This window comes from Protopterus annectens, chromosome 17.part0 (assembly GCF_019279795.1).
Source record: "Protopterus annectens isolate FY-2018-M chromosome 17.part0, PAN1.0, whole genome shotgun sequence".
NCBI classification, from domain to species: Eukaryota; Metazoa; Chordata; order Ceratodontiformes; family Protopteridae; genus Protopterus; species Protopterus annectens.
This window is the reverse complement of record NC_056751.1, coordinates 773,562,211-773,576,450: the sequence shown is the minus strand read 5'-3', so window position 1 is coordinate 773,576,450 and position 14,240 is coordinate 773,562,211. Positions and strand designations below refer to the sequence as shown.

At 43.5% G+C, this 14,240-nt stretch overlaps 1 protein-coding gene across 1 annotated transcript in view; it reads right to left on the bottom strand.

Moving 5' to 3' along the window:
* The window catches only part of DNAAF3 (dynein axonemal assembly factor 3), a 1,314,828-nt gene that overhangs the window by 384,192 nt on the left and 916,396 nt on the right, over positions 1 to 14,240 (bottom strand). The window lies entirely within an intron of this gene.

The following is a 14,240-nucleotide window of genomic DNA, read 5'->3' as shown; positions in this document are numbered from 1 at the left end:
GTGTATAAATCTATGAAGCTATGATACAAGCACTGGATCTATGCATTTTTCAGACACCAGTGAATCTTCCTTGTGTATAAATCTATGAAGCTATGATACAAGCACTGGATCTATGCATTTTTCAGACACCAGTGAATCTTCCTTGTGTATAAATCTATGAAGCTATGATACAAGCACTGGATCTATGCATTTTCAGACACCAGTGAATCTTCCTTGTGTATAAATCTATGAAGCTATGATACAAGCACTGGATCTATGCATTTTCAGACACCAGTGAATCTTCCTTGTGTATAAATCTATGAAGCTATGATACAAGCACTGGATCTATGCATTTTCAGACACCAATGAATCTTCCTTGTGTATAAATCTATGAAGCTATGATACAAGCACTGGATCTATGCATTTTCAGATACCAGTGAATCTTCCTTGTGTATAAATCTATGAAGCTATGATACAAGCACTGGATCTATGCATTTTTCAGACACCAGTGAATCTTCCTTGTGTATAAATCTATGAAGCTATGATACAAGCACTGGATCTATGCATTTTCAGACACCAGTGACTCTTCCTTGTCTATAAATCTATGGAGCTATGATACAAGCACTGGAGCTATCCATTTTGCAGACACCAGTGAATCTTCCTTGTGTATAAATCTATGAAGCTATGATACAAGCACTGGATCTATGCATTTTTCAGACACCAGTGAATCTTCCTTGTGTATGAATCTATGAAGCTATGATACAAGCACTGGATCTATGCATTTTTCAGACACCAGTGAATCTTCCTTGTGTATAAATCTATGAAGCTATGATACAAGCACTGGATCTATGCATTTTTCAGACACCAGTGAATCATCCTTGTGTATAAATCTATGAAGCTATGATACAAGCACTGGATCTATGCATTTTTCAGACACCAGTGAATCTTCCTTGTGTATAAATCTATGAAGCTATGATACAAGCACTGGATCTATGCATTTTTCAGACACCAGTGAATCATCCTTGTGTATAAATCTATGAAGCTATGATACAAGCACTGGATCTATGCATTTTTCAGACACCAGTGAATCTTCCTTCAGGGGAATAATGGGAGGCATGCAAGCTGCGAACTCCAGTATCCTGAGAGATTCTCTGATTCAAGTTTGGGACAGAGATTAGTTGCTCAGGAAGGTTCCCAGATAACAATCCATCTATACCTGCTTTAACAAATGCCTTTTGCAACACAATGCCCATAAGGCATCCAAGAAAGACCATTCTGTATGAAGTGTCAAGAAGAATTTCTGAATGTTTATCTGGAATATCAGACTGGTCAGCAGAGATGAAAACCACGTTAAGGACTCCTAACATCTGGAAGAAGACTCTATAAAGATGAATAAAATATCTAAAAAAAAAAAGTATGCATCATTCAATCTGCAAGGGGCAATGACTGGAGCTAGTGACTTGTAAACACCCTTGGAGTAGAAATTAATACAAAGGGTAATGCAGAAAACTGGTAATGTGACACATTGCCACCTAAGACCTGCAAGCAATGCAATGTTTTTAGGGGGGTGTTTGCTTGATACAGGGCAGCAGAAATTGCCTGAAGGTAATGTCTTTTTCTATGCCAGGTCCTCCATACAAGATTAGACAGGAATTCTATTACTGCAAGGGAATTCCTCAGGAACTTGGCTACAAGGCATCCTGCATTCTGACAGAGCATCTAGCAAAGCTCAATATGAGAAAATTGCAATGCTACCTCAGAAATGGATGGTGCTACACAGTCAAGAGTCGAGAGATCACAATCCCCATCCTTCCCAGTATCCAGAAAGACATCTATGCTGGAAAAGCCAAGTGAACCTCAATCAAAGGGCACCTTTTAAGCTGACACAGGAGACAAAGACTCTCAATGAAGAATCTTCAGATGCAGCATGGGAAGCTGCTGCAATGTTAGCGTTATAAGCACTTGAACACATCGGGGCAAATGGCACAAGGTATGTACTCACAGCATGGGAAGCTGCTGCAGTGTTAACACTATAAGCACTTGAACACACCAGGGTAAATGGCACAAGGTATGTACTCACAACATGGAAAGCTGCGGCAGTGTTAGTGCTATAAGCACTCGGAACAGATCGGGGTAAATGGCACAATGCATGTATGCACAGTATGGGAATCTGCTGCAGTGTTAGCACTATAAGCACTCAAACACATCAGGGTAAATGGCACAAGGTATTTACTCACAACAGCATGAGAAGCTGCTGCAGTGTTGGTGCTATAAGCACTCGAACACATCGGGGTAAATGGCACAAGGTATGTACTCACAACAGCATGAGAAGCTGCTGCAGAGTTAGCGCTATAAGCACTTGAACAGATCGGGGTAAATGGCACAAGGTATGTACTCACAGCATGGGAAGCTGGTGTTATAAGCAATCAAACACATCGGGGTAAATGGCACAACGTATGCACTCACAGCATGGGAAGCTGCTGCAGTTTTAGTGCTAAAAGCACTCGAACATAATCAGGGTAAGTGGCATAAGGTATGTACTCACAGCATGGTATCTGCTGCAGTGCTGGTGCTATAAGCACTTGAACACATCAGGGTAAATTCCACAAGGTATGTACTCACAGCATGAGAAGCTGCTGCAGTGTTAGTGCTACAAGCACTCTAACACATTGGGGTAAATGGCACAACCTATATACGCAAAGCACTGCAAGCTGCTGCAGTGCTGGAACTATAAGCATTCGAACACATCGGGGCAAATGGCACAACGCATGTATTCAGAGCAAGGGAAGCTGCTGCAGTGTTAACACTATAAGCACTCGAACACATCGGGGTAAATGGCACAAGGTATGCACTCAACATGAGAAGCTGCTGCAGTGTTAGCACTATAAGCACTCAAACACATTTGGGTAAATGGCACAAGGTATGTACTCACAGCATGGGAAGCTGATTTAGTGCTGGCACTATTAAGCACTCGAACACAATGGGGTAAAATGGAGCAACGTATATACTCACAGCATGGGAAGCTGCTGCAGTGTCAGCGTTATAAGCACTCAAACACATTGGGGTAAATGGTACAACGTATGTACTTCACAGCATGGGAAGCTGCTGTAGTGCTGGCGCTATAAGCACTTGAACACATCAGGGTAAATGGCACAAGGTATGTACTCACAGCATGGGACGCTGCTGTAGTGTAATCGCTATAACAACTCGAACACATCGCGATAAATGGCACAAGGTATGTACTCACAGCATGGGAAGCTGCTGAAGTGTTAGCGCCATAAGCACTCAAACACATCAGGGTAAATGGCACAATGTATGTACACACAGCATGGGATGCTGCTGCAGCATTAGTGCTCTCAGCACTTGAACACATCGGGGTAAATGGCACAGGGTATGTACTCACAACTTGTGAAGCTGTTGCAGTGTTAGTGCTATATGCACTCAAACATATTGTGGCAAATGGCACAAGGTATGCACACACAGCATGGAAAGCTGCTGCAGTGTTAGCGCTAAAAGCACTCGAACATAATCGGTAAGTGGCACAAGGTATGTACTCACAGCAAGGTAGCTGCTGCAGTGCTGGTGCTATGAGCACTCTAACACATCGCGGTAAATGGCACAGCATATGTACTCAGAGCATGAGAAGCTGCTGTAGTGTTAGCGTTATAGGTACTCAAACACATTGGGGTAAATGGCACAAGGTATGTACTCACAGCATGAGAAGCTGCTGTAGTGTTAGTGTTATAGGTACTCAAACACATTGGGGTAAATGGCACAAGGTATGTACTCACAGCATGAGAAGCTGCTGTAGTGTTAGCGTTATAGGTACTCAAACACATCGGGGTAACTGGCACAAAGTATGTACTCACAGCATGAGAAGCTGCTGTAGTGTTAGCGTTATAGGTACTCAAACACATTGGGGTAAATGGCACAAGGTATGTACTCACAGCATATGAAGCTGCTGTAGTGTTAGCATTATAGGTACTCAAACACATTGGGGTAAATGGCACAAGGTATGTACTCACAGCATGAGAAGCTGCTGTAGTGTTAGCGTTATAGGTACTCAAACACATTGGGGTAAATGGCACAAGGTATGTACTCACAGCATGGGAAGCTGCTGTAGTGCTGGCACTATTAAGCACTCGAACACAATGGGGTAAAATGGAGCAACGTATATACTCACAGCATGGGAAGCTGTTGCAATGTTAGCGTTATAAGCACTCAAACACATTGGGGTAAATGGTACAACGTATGTACTTCACAGCATGGGAAGCTGCTATAAGCACTTGAACACATCAGGGTAAATAGCACAAGGTATGTACTCACAGCATGGGAAGCTGCTATAGTGTTATCACTATAACAACTTGAACACATCGCGATAAATGGCACAAGGTATGTACTCACAGCATGGGAAGCTGCTGCAGTGTTAGCGCCATAAGCACTCGAACACATCAGGGTAAATGGCACAATGTATGTACACACAGCATGGGAAGCTGCTGCAGTATTAGTGTTCTCAGCACTTGAAAACATCGGGGTAAATGGCACAAGGTATGTACTCACAGCATGTAAAGCTGGTGCAGTGTTAGTGCTATATGCACTTGAACATATTGTGGCAAATGGCACAAGGTATGTACACTCAGCATGGAAAGCTGCTGCAGTGTTAGCGCTAAAAGCACTCGAACATAATCAGAATAAGTGGCACAAGGTATGTACTCAAAGCAAGGTAGCTGCTGCAGTGCTGGAGCTATATGCACTCAAACACATCGGGGTAAATGTCACAAAGTATGTACTCACAGCATGAGAAGCTGCTGCAGTGTTAGCGGTATAAGCACTCGAACACATTGGGATAAATGGCACAAGGTATGTACTCACAGCACAGGAAGCTGCTGTAGTGCTGGCACTATAAGCACTCGAACACATTGCGGTAAATGGCACAGCGTATGTACTCAGGGCAAGGGAAGCTGCTGCAGTGTTAACACTATAAGCACGTGAACATATCAGGGTAAATGGCACAAGGTATGTACTCACAGCATGAGAAGCTGCTGTAGTGTTAGCGTTATAGGTACTCAAAGACATCGAGTTAAATGCCAGAAGATATGTACGCACAGCATTGGAAGCTGCTGCAGTGCTGGGGCTACAAGCACTCAAAAACATTGGATTAAATGGCACAAGATATGTACACAAAGCATGAGAAGCTGGTGCCATAAGCACTCGAAAATATTGGGGTAAATGGCACAATGTATGTATGCACAGCAATGGAAGCTGCTGCAGTGCTGGCGCTATAAGCACTCAAACACATCAGGGTAAATGACACAATGTATGCATTAACAGCATGGGGAGCTGCTGCAGTGTTAGCGCTATAAGCACTTGAACATATCGGGGTATATGGCACAAGGTATGTACTGACAGCATGGGCAGCTGCTGCAGTGTTAGCGCTATAAGCACTTGAACATATCGGGGTAAATGGCACAAGGTATGTACTGACAGCATGGGGAGCTGCTGCAGTGTTAGCGCTATAAGCACTTGAACATATCGGGGTAAATGGCACAAGGTATGTACTGACAGCATGGGGAGCTGCTGCAGTGTTAGCGCTATAAGCACTTGAACATATCAGGGTAAATGGCACAAGGTATGTACTGACAGCATGGGGAGCTGCTGCAGTGTTAGCGCTATAAGCACTTGAACATATCAGGGTAAATGGCACAAGGTATGTACTGACAGCATGGGGAGCTGCTGCAATGTTAGCGCTATAAGCACTTGAACACATCACGGTATATGGCACAAGGTATGTACTGACAGCATGGGGAGCTGCTGCAGTGTTAGCGCTATAAGCACTTGAACATATCGGGGTACATGGCACAAGGTATGTACTGACAGCATGGGGAGCTGCTGCAGTGTTAGCGCTATAAGCACTTGAACACATCAGGGTATATGGCACAAGGTATGTACTGACAGCATGGGGAGCTGCTGCAGTGTTAGCGCTATAAGCACTTGAACACATCGCGGTATATGGTACAAGGTATATAATGGCAGCATGGGGAGCTGCTGCAGTGTTAGCGCTATAAACACTTGAACACATCGTGGTATATGGCACAAGGTATGTACTGACAGCATGGGGAGCTGCTGCAGTGTTAGCGCTATAAGCACTTGATTATATCGCGGTATATGGCACAATGTACTCACAGACAAATCCACATCAGTGATGATGTACATCAACAAACAGATGGTCCTAACTCTTATGTATTTTGTAGACTAACAATGCAAGCTTGGGAAGTAACCTTTGAGTCTGTGCTTACTCTAAGCTCTTTTACATTCAATCACAGGACCTTTGTCCCCCCATAATTTTATGCTTTATCCAAATGTATTTAGCTACGAGGTTGAGAGGTATGCTCCGGATCCATATGGTATGACTGGAGATAAAGGAAACTAGACCAAAGACTTTTAATAGCCACTTTTTCTTCCTCCTGCTAGATGCAACAAGTGTAGAGCCAACATTGTTACCTCAGTGAATGGACCTGTTTAAAGGGTTCTTACTGTATCCTAGTCCCTACAAAAGAAAGAGTCCCTATGGCAGCCAAACCTCAAAAGTCCAATGTTGACAGCATGGATGATTTAGCATTTATCCCATCTTGGCTGATGCTTTCAGGATGTGCTGCAGAAAATGAGGAAGGTTGGCAAACCACATACAAGAAAATCATACTTAGTAAAGTGGAAGACCCCACATACAAGGACATCATACTTAGTAAAGTGGAAGAACCCACATACAAGGACATCATACTTAGTAAAGTGGAAGACCCCCACATACAAGGACATCATACTTAGTAAAGTGGAAGACCCCATATATAAGGACATCATACTTAGTAAAGTGGAAGACCCCACATACAAGGACATCATACTTAGTAAAGTGGAAGACCCCACATACAAGGACATCATACTTAGTAAAGTGGAAGACCCCACATACAAGGACATCATACTTAGTAAAGTGGAAGACCCCACATACAAGGACATCGTACTTAGGAAGACCCCACATACAAGCACATCATACTTAGTAAAGTGGAAGACCCCACATACAAGGACATCATACTTAGTAAAGTGGAAGACCCCACATACAAGGACATCATACTTAGTAAAGTGGAAGACCCCACATACAAGGACATCATACTTAGGAAGACCCCACATACAAGGACATCATACTTAGTAAAGTGGAAGACCCCCACATACAAGGACATCATACTTAGTAAAGTGGAAGACCCCACATACAAGGACATCATACTTAGTAAAGTGGAAGACCCCACATACAAGGACATCATACTTAGTAAAGTGGAAGACCCCACATACAAGGACATCATACTTAGTAAAGTGGAAGACCCCACATACAAGACATCATACTTAGTAAAGTGGAAGACCCCACATACAAGGACATCATACTTAGTAAAGTGGAAGACCCCACATACAAGGACATCATACTTAGTAAAGTGGAAGACCCCACATACAAGGACATCATACTTAGTAAAGTGGAAGACCCCACATACAAGGACATCATACTTAGGAAGACCCCACATACAAGGACATCATACTTAGTAAAGTGGAAGACCCCACATACAAGGACATCATACTTAGTAAAGTGGAAGACCCCACATACAAGGACATCATACTTAGTAAAGTGGAAGACCCCACATACAAGGACATCGTACTTAGGAAGACCCCACATACAAGGACATCATACTTAGTAAAGTGGAAGACCCCACATACAAGGACATCATACTTAGTAAAGTGGAAGACCCCACATACAAGGACATCATACTTAGTAAAGTGGAAGACCTCACATACAAGGACATCATACTTAGTAAAGTGGAAGACCCCATATACAAGGACATCATACTTAGTAAAGTGGAAGACCTCACATACAAGGACATCATACTTAGTAAAGTGGAAGACCCCACATACAAGGAAATCATACTTAGTAAAGTGGAAGACCCCACATACAAGGAAATCATACTTAGTAAAGTGGAAGATCCCACATACAAGGACATCATACTTAGTAAAGTGGAAGACCCCACATACAAGGGCATCATACTTAGTAAAGTGGAAGACCCCACATACAAGGACATCATACTTAGGAAGACCCCACATACAAGGACATCATACTTAGTAAAGTGGAAGACCCCACATACAAGGACATCATACTTAGTAAAGTGGAAGACCCCACATACAAGGACATCATACTTAGTAAAGTGGAAGACCCCACATACAAGGACATCGTACTTAGGAAGACCCCACATACAAGGACATCATACTTAGTAAAGTGGAAGACCCCACATACAAGGACATCATACTTAGTAAAGTGGAAGACCCCACATACAAGGACATCATACTTAGTAAAGTGGAAGACCTCACATACAAGGACATCATACTTAGTAAAGTGGAAGACCCCATATACAAGGACATCATACTTAGTAAAGTGGAAGACCTCACATACAAGGACATCATACTTAGTAAAGTGGAAGACCCCACATACAAGGAAATCATACTTAGTAAAGTGGAAGACCCCACATACAAGGACATCATACTTAGTAAAGTGGAAGACCCCACATACAAGGGCATCATACTTAGTAAAGTGGAAGACCCCACATACAAGGACATCATAGTTAGTAAAGTGGAAGACCCCACATACAAGGACATCATACTTAGTAAAGGGGACGACCCCACATACAAGGACATTGTACTTAGGAAGACCCCTCCCTCTGATACTATGCTAGAGATTTAGGATGATAATTCAGATGCAGCACCTGTGATTCACAGCCACCTGTCAAACAGGACTATCTTGCGTCTCCTTTGAAGGTACATGTTTCAGCTGTGTCAGCTTGCCTGCCTTCACACTATCCCTTACACACACCACTGCCAGTCAAGCAGTTCCTAAAGGGAGTACTGTACCTCAGACCACCCAGAAAAGAAACTGCTCCTTCTTGGGACTTCAACAATGTAACACAAAACTAACTCTGACCTTATCTGAACCTGCTGCTTCAACTCCCCTAAAGTACCTCTAATAGAAAATGTTGTTTTGGTGGTTGAGACATTTGATGGCTGTGACATACGTTGCAAGAATTCTTGAGCTGTAAGCTTTAATGTGTCTGTGTACCAACCCAACTTTTTTGTCCAGACTGGTGACAGAACCTTCCCTGAATCAGGCTATTCACGATGAAACCCACAGAACAAGGAGAAGGCACTTTGCATGTCTTGGATGATTATAAACATCTGAGATTTTATCTAGTTGGAAATAAGGGAATCAAAAACATTTGCAAAATGCACGGAAAAGAAACTCACCAATATGCAAAGTCTATTAAAATAGCTTGTCTGCTCTGCTGGGGTTTGTTACTCTTTTCATGGAGAACTAGTGCTTTGCTTTATAAAAGGACATTCCACTGCAGCCACTACCACCACCAAAACATTCCTCACAGGATTTGGTATTTAGTCAGTTTTGAAGTGGCTACCAGGTCTTATGTCCAAACTTTGTCTAAGCATGCCAGTTTGTGTACTGCATTTCGAACAAGAGTAGGTTTTGCCAAGGACATTCTCCAAGGTCTGCTTTCTTGATAGCCAAATCATGGCCAGCCACCCACTGATCATTACGTGCTGGTAGTCTTCCCAGAAGTTATGTCTGCAATGGTAAATATTATGAGGAATATCGAATGGTTGTGTTATGAGCATCCTATAAATGCAGATATTTATTTTATCATTTTATTTGACATTTGTTTACATATGGGTACACTCACTGTCATAGCCCTTCTTCCCACCCCATCATCCCTATGTTAACCTGCTAAGGCATACTGGGGGAAAGGTGTGTATCCCCTTCATCTTATTTTTCCACACTGGTCTTCTCATTTCCCTGCCAGTCTCCCTCCTTCCTGTGACCCAACTAGAACACAGAGAGGCAGACTAGGGCATCATGGGTGAATGCTCATCCCCGAGGAAAATACCCTTAGTTACACTTGTGCTCTGGGGCAGAAGTCAAATTTTTGAAAAATTCCACAAATGAGCAATACAGAAGGAGAATGTCCAAGGCCAATGAATATTCCACAAAGAAGTATTAAGTGCGTTTCATTTTACCAAATAACAAAACTTCTTCAGATCGAATAAGTTTTGTTATTTGGCAAAACGAAAAGTGCTTAATAAATACTTCTTTGTGGAATATTCAGTGGCCTTGGATTCTCTCCTTCAGTATTGCTCGTTTGTGGAATTTTTCAACAGTTTTTGTGTAGTTCTCAGCAGAAGTGAAATTTGTTGTCCAACCATGACAAGAAAGCTCCGATAGCTCCGATGTCTGAATTGGACGGAGTAGGCTTAAAATAAGGAGACGGCAAAACTATGGAAGTCAGGCCTACAGTTGGGTTCTCTCAGGCAGGAATGAAGAATTAAAAAGAAGTTATGTACTCACCATATCGTTCCATCTGCGTTGTCGATCTTCGTTCATTCTTGACAAGTGATATTTGGTTCCAATCCTTGGAACCAGCTTGGCCATTATACAGCTTGTGCCAGCCAAAACCTTTTGAGCCAAGTCTCTACCCACAATTCCCCTGTGTATGCTACCTCAGATCGAGTTTGCAAAATACAGCAAGATGAAGTATATATATATAATATATGAGAGGAAGCCATATCCAAGGTGGATACCCTAATGCCAGCCCAGGATAAGGGTACGAACCTCCAAGAAATCTCAAAGGAGGGGGAAGGAGGTGGGATGTCAAGAATGAACAAAGATTGACAACACAGATGGAAAGTTATGATGAGTACATAACTTCTTTATCTGATGTTGTCAGTCTTCATTTATTGACAGTTGGGACAGAGTGCACAGCTGCTTATACCCTATAAGGTGGCCTTATGGAAGGATATTCCCGAGAACCAAAGAGCAAAAGGATGCTCTTTCCCTGGAGACCATATCCAATTTGTAATGAGTGATAAAGGTATGAGGGCTTGCCCAAGTTGCGGCCACACATATTTCATCCAGAGAAGCCTTGGAATGAAAAACAGCTGCAGTAGTAATACATTTGGTTGAGTGAGCCCTTACAGGCACAGGTATTTTGCAATTGTTTTGTTCATAAATAAAGGTAAAGCAATCTCTTAACCATTTAGATAGGGTCACCTTAGAAACAGGTTTACCTATCCTTGATCCTGAAAGGGAGACAAACAGTTGGTCTGAAGTTCTACAATCCTTAGCCCTGTCAAATAACATCTCAGCTGTTTGTGGATGTCTACCAGATGCAGACAGTATTCGCCTTTGTAAGAGAAATTTGGAAAGAAAACTGGTAAATGAATGGATGGATTGATGTTTGACTCAGAGACCACCTTAGGCAGGAATGAAGGGTTAGTCCTCAAGGAAGCTCTGTCTTTATGGAAGATTATGTATGGAGGTTTCACACCAAGTGCCTGTATTTCTGAAACCCTTCTAGCAGACATAATGGCAACTAAAGAAAGAGTTTTCCAGGAAAGAAACTTGAGATGACAAGTAGCAACTGGCTCAAAGGGAGGTAACAATAAATACTGCAAAAGTGAATGTAAGATCCCATGGTGGTAACAGATCCTTAAATGGAGGTTTGATACGTAGGATTCCCATAAAAAACACTTTGCATAAGCTATGGGAAATTAAGGATTTGTCATTGCAGCCATTGTGAAAATTAGAGATGGCTGCAAAAATAACTCTAATGATTAAAGCAGCCGCTTATTAGTTGAAGAGGTTCACTAGAAAATCTAATTTTTTTTTCAACTGGGGCTGAAAAAGGATCCAAATTATTCTTGGAAGCCCAAAGAGAAAATATTTTCCATTCACTGGAATACAATTTCCTAGTGGATGGTCTGTGAAAAGCCAGAAGAACTTCCTGGACAGGGAAAGTAATATTAGACTGCCTGGCAATTAATGAAATTGGAGGAACTAAGCTGTGAGCTTGAGGGAGTGAAGGTCCAGGTGTGACAACCCCTGGGGGTGTGACAGAAGATCCGTAACTGGGTCTACAATCCAACGACGATGAACCAAGTGAGGCCAGAGGAAGAGAAGCCAAACTTGTATGGGCCAGAACAGGGCAATGAGGATTATTTTGCATCACAACCTCCGAGCTTTCTTCAGAAAAGGGGAAGGAGGAGAACATGGGGAAATGCATAAAGGAGACCCGGGGCCACTCTAGGAGGACAGGGAGAACATGGGGAAATGCATAAAGGAGACCCGGGGCCAATCTAGGCGGACAGGGAGAACATGGGGAAATGCACAAAGGAGACCCGGGGCCAATCTAGGAGGAAAGGGAGAACATGGGGAAATGCATAAAGGAAACCCGGGGCCAATCTAGGCGGACAGGGAGAACATGGGGAAATGCATAAAGAAGACCAGGGGCCAATCTAGGAGGACAGGGAGAACATGGGGAAATGCATAAAGGAGACCCGGGGCCAATCTAGGCGGACAGGGAGAACATGGGGAAATGCATAAAGGAGACCCGGGGCCAATCTAGGCGGACAGGGAGAACATGGGGAAATGCATAAAGGAGACCCGGGGCCAATCTAGGAGGACAGGGAGAACATGGGGAAATGCATAAAGGAGACCCGGGGCCAATCTGGGAGGACAGTGTCTCTCGGTGACTTCCCCTGTGGAGGGAGTAGGGCAAAGTATGCACTGAACTTGCTGTTTACCAAGGAGGCAAATGGGTCGCAGCAAGGCTCACCTCATCGGCGAAATATGTGTTTTGCCACTTTGAGGTTTAGAGACCACTCGTGCAGCAGTAGGACATGTCTGCTCAACTTGTCCAGTATCAGGTTGGAACTCCCCAGGATGTACATTGCCACAAGAAAGTGGTTGGAAGATATCTCCCATTGCCAAACTCTTTGAGCTTCCTGGCAGAGGGGGTAGGACTCAGCTCCCGATTGTTTGTTGATGTACCAGACTACAAACAAGTTGTCTGACTGGATTGCAACTATTCCCGGAGGAAGAGCATTTTGAAAGGCTTGAAATGCTAGATGCACTGCTCTCATCTCCACCACATTGATGTGCAAGTTGGCCTCTTGAGGAGACCAAGTGCCTTGGACTGTCTTTCCCAGATAATGCCCCCCCACCACATCTGGGAGGCATCCCTGGTTGCTATGGCCTTGGGCCGAGGGGTAACAAAAGGCCGTCCCATAAAGATCTCTTCTGATTCCATCCACCGAGACAGAACTCACCGAGACAGAACTTTCTTGCAAGTTTCTGTTATCAAGATCAGATGACTTAATGAATGAATAAGGATGGACCATTGTGAGGCTAGAAGGGCCACTGAACTCTTGTCATGTGAAACTGTGCCATGGAACACAGGGTTTGCAGAACAAGAAGAGCAGGCACTGTTCATTTCAGTAAAATGATTTGGACTTGGCATCTTATCTTTTGTAGTCTGTGAAGGGGTTGAAAGGCTATGCAGGAGGCTGCATGGAGTCATGCCCTGATGTACTCCATGCCTTGAGGGGGGACAGCTGAGACTTCGCATAGTTCACTGTGATGCCTAGGGACTTGAAGAGATGTATGATGAACTCGAAATGTGTCAGTAAATGCCTGGTGGGGATGGTGAGGAGCCAGTCGTCTAGATAAAGAAACACCCAGAATCCATTTAATCTGATGTGGGCCGTGAAGGCTGCCATACATTTGGTGAACACCCTGGGGCCATGGTGAAACCAAATGGCAGCACTCTCACCTGATGAAGACTGGCTCCTAGCATAAAGCGGAGGAACAACGTCTTGAGTGCTTGTCTATTTATGTGATAATACTCATACTGAAGGTCTATAGAGCACATCCAATCATCTTTCTACAGGAAGTGGAGAACAGAATGAACCGGGACCATCCAGAATTTTGTCTGCTGGACAAACTTGTTTAGAAGTCTGAGGTCTAGTATTGGCCTCCAGTCTCCTGTCTTTTTTGGCACTAAAAAAAAATCTCGAGTAAAACCCAGATTCTAACTGGTATGGTGGGACCTTCTTGGATGATTCTTTTGCAGCAGCCTTTGTATTTGTTTGGCAGCTTGATCCCTCTGATGGGGTGGAACATAAGGGATTTTTCTCTGAGAATGTGGAATTTTATTGAAGGGGATACTGTAGCCTCTGGCAATGATTTTCTGCACCCAAGAATTGGATGTTATTTGTCGCCAGGCTGACAAGTGCAGAAAAAGTCTTCCCCTGACTGCTTCCATAGGTAAGCAATTGGGCCTCCTTACAGGAGCGCTGGTAGGGCTGTCCAGAGAAGGAATCCTTGGACCCCTGGT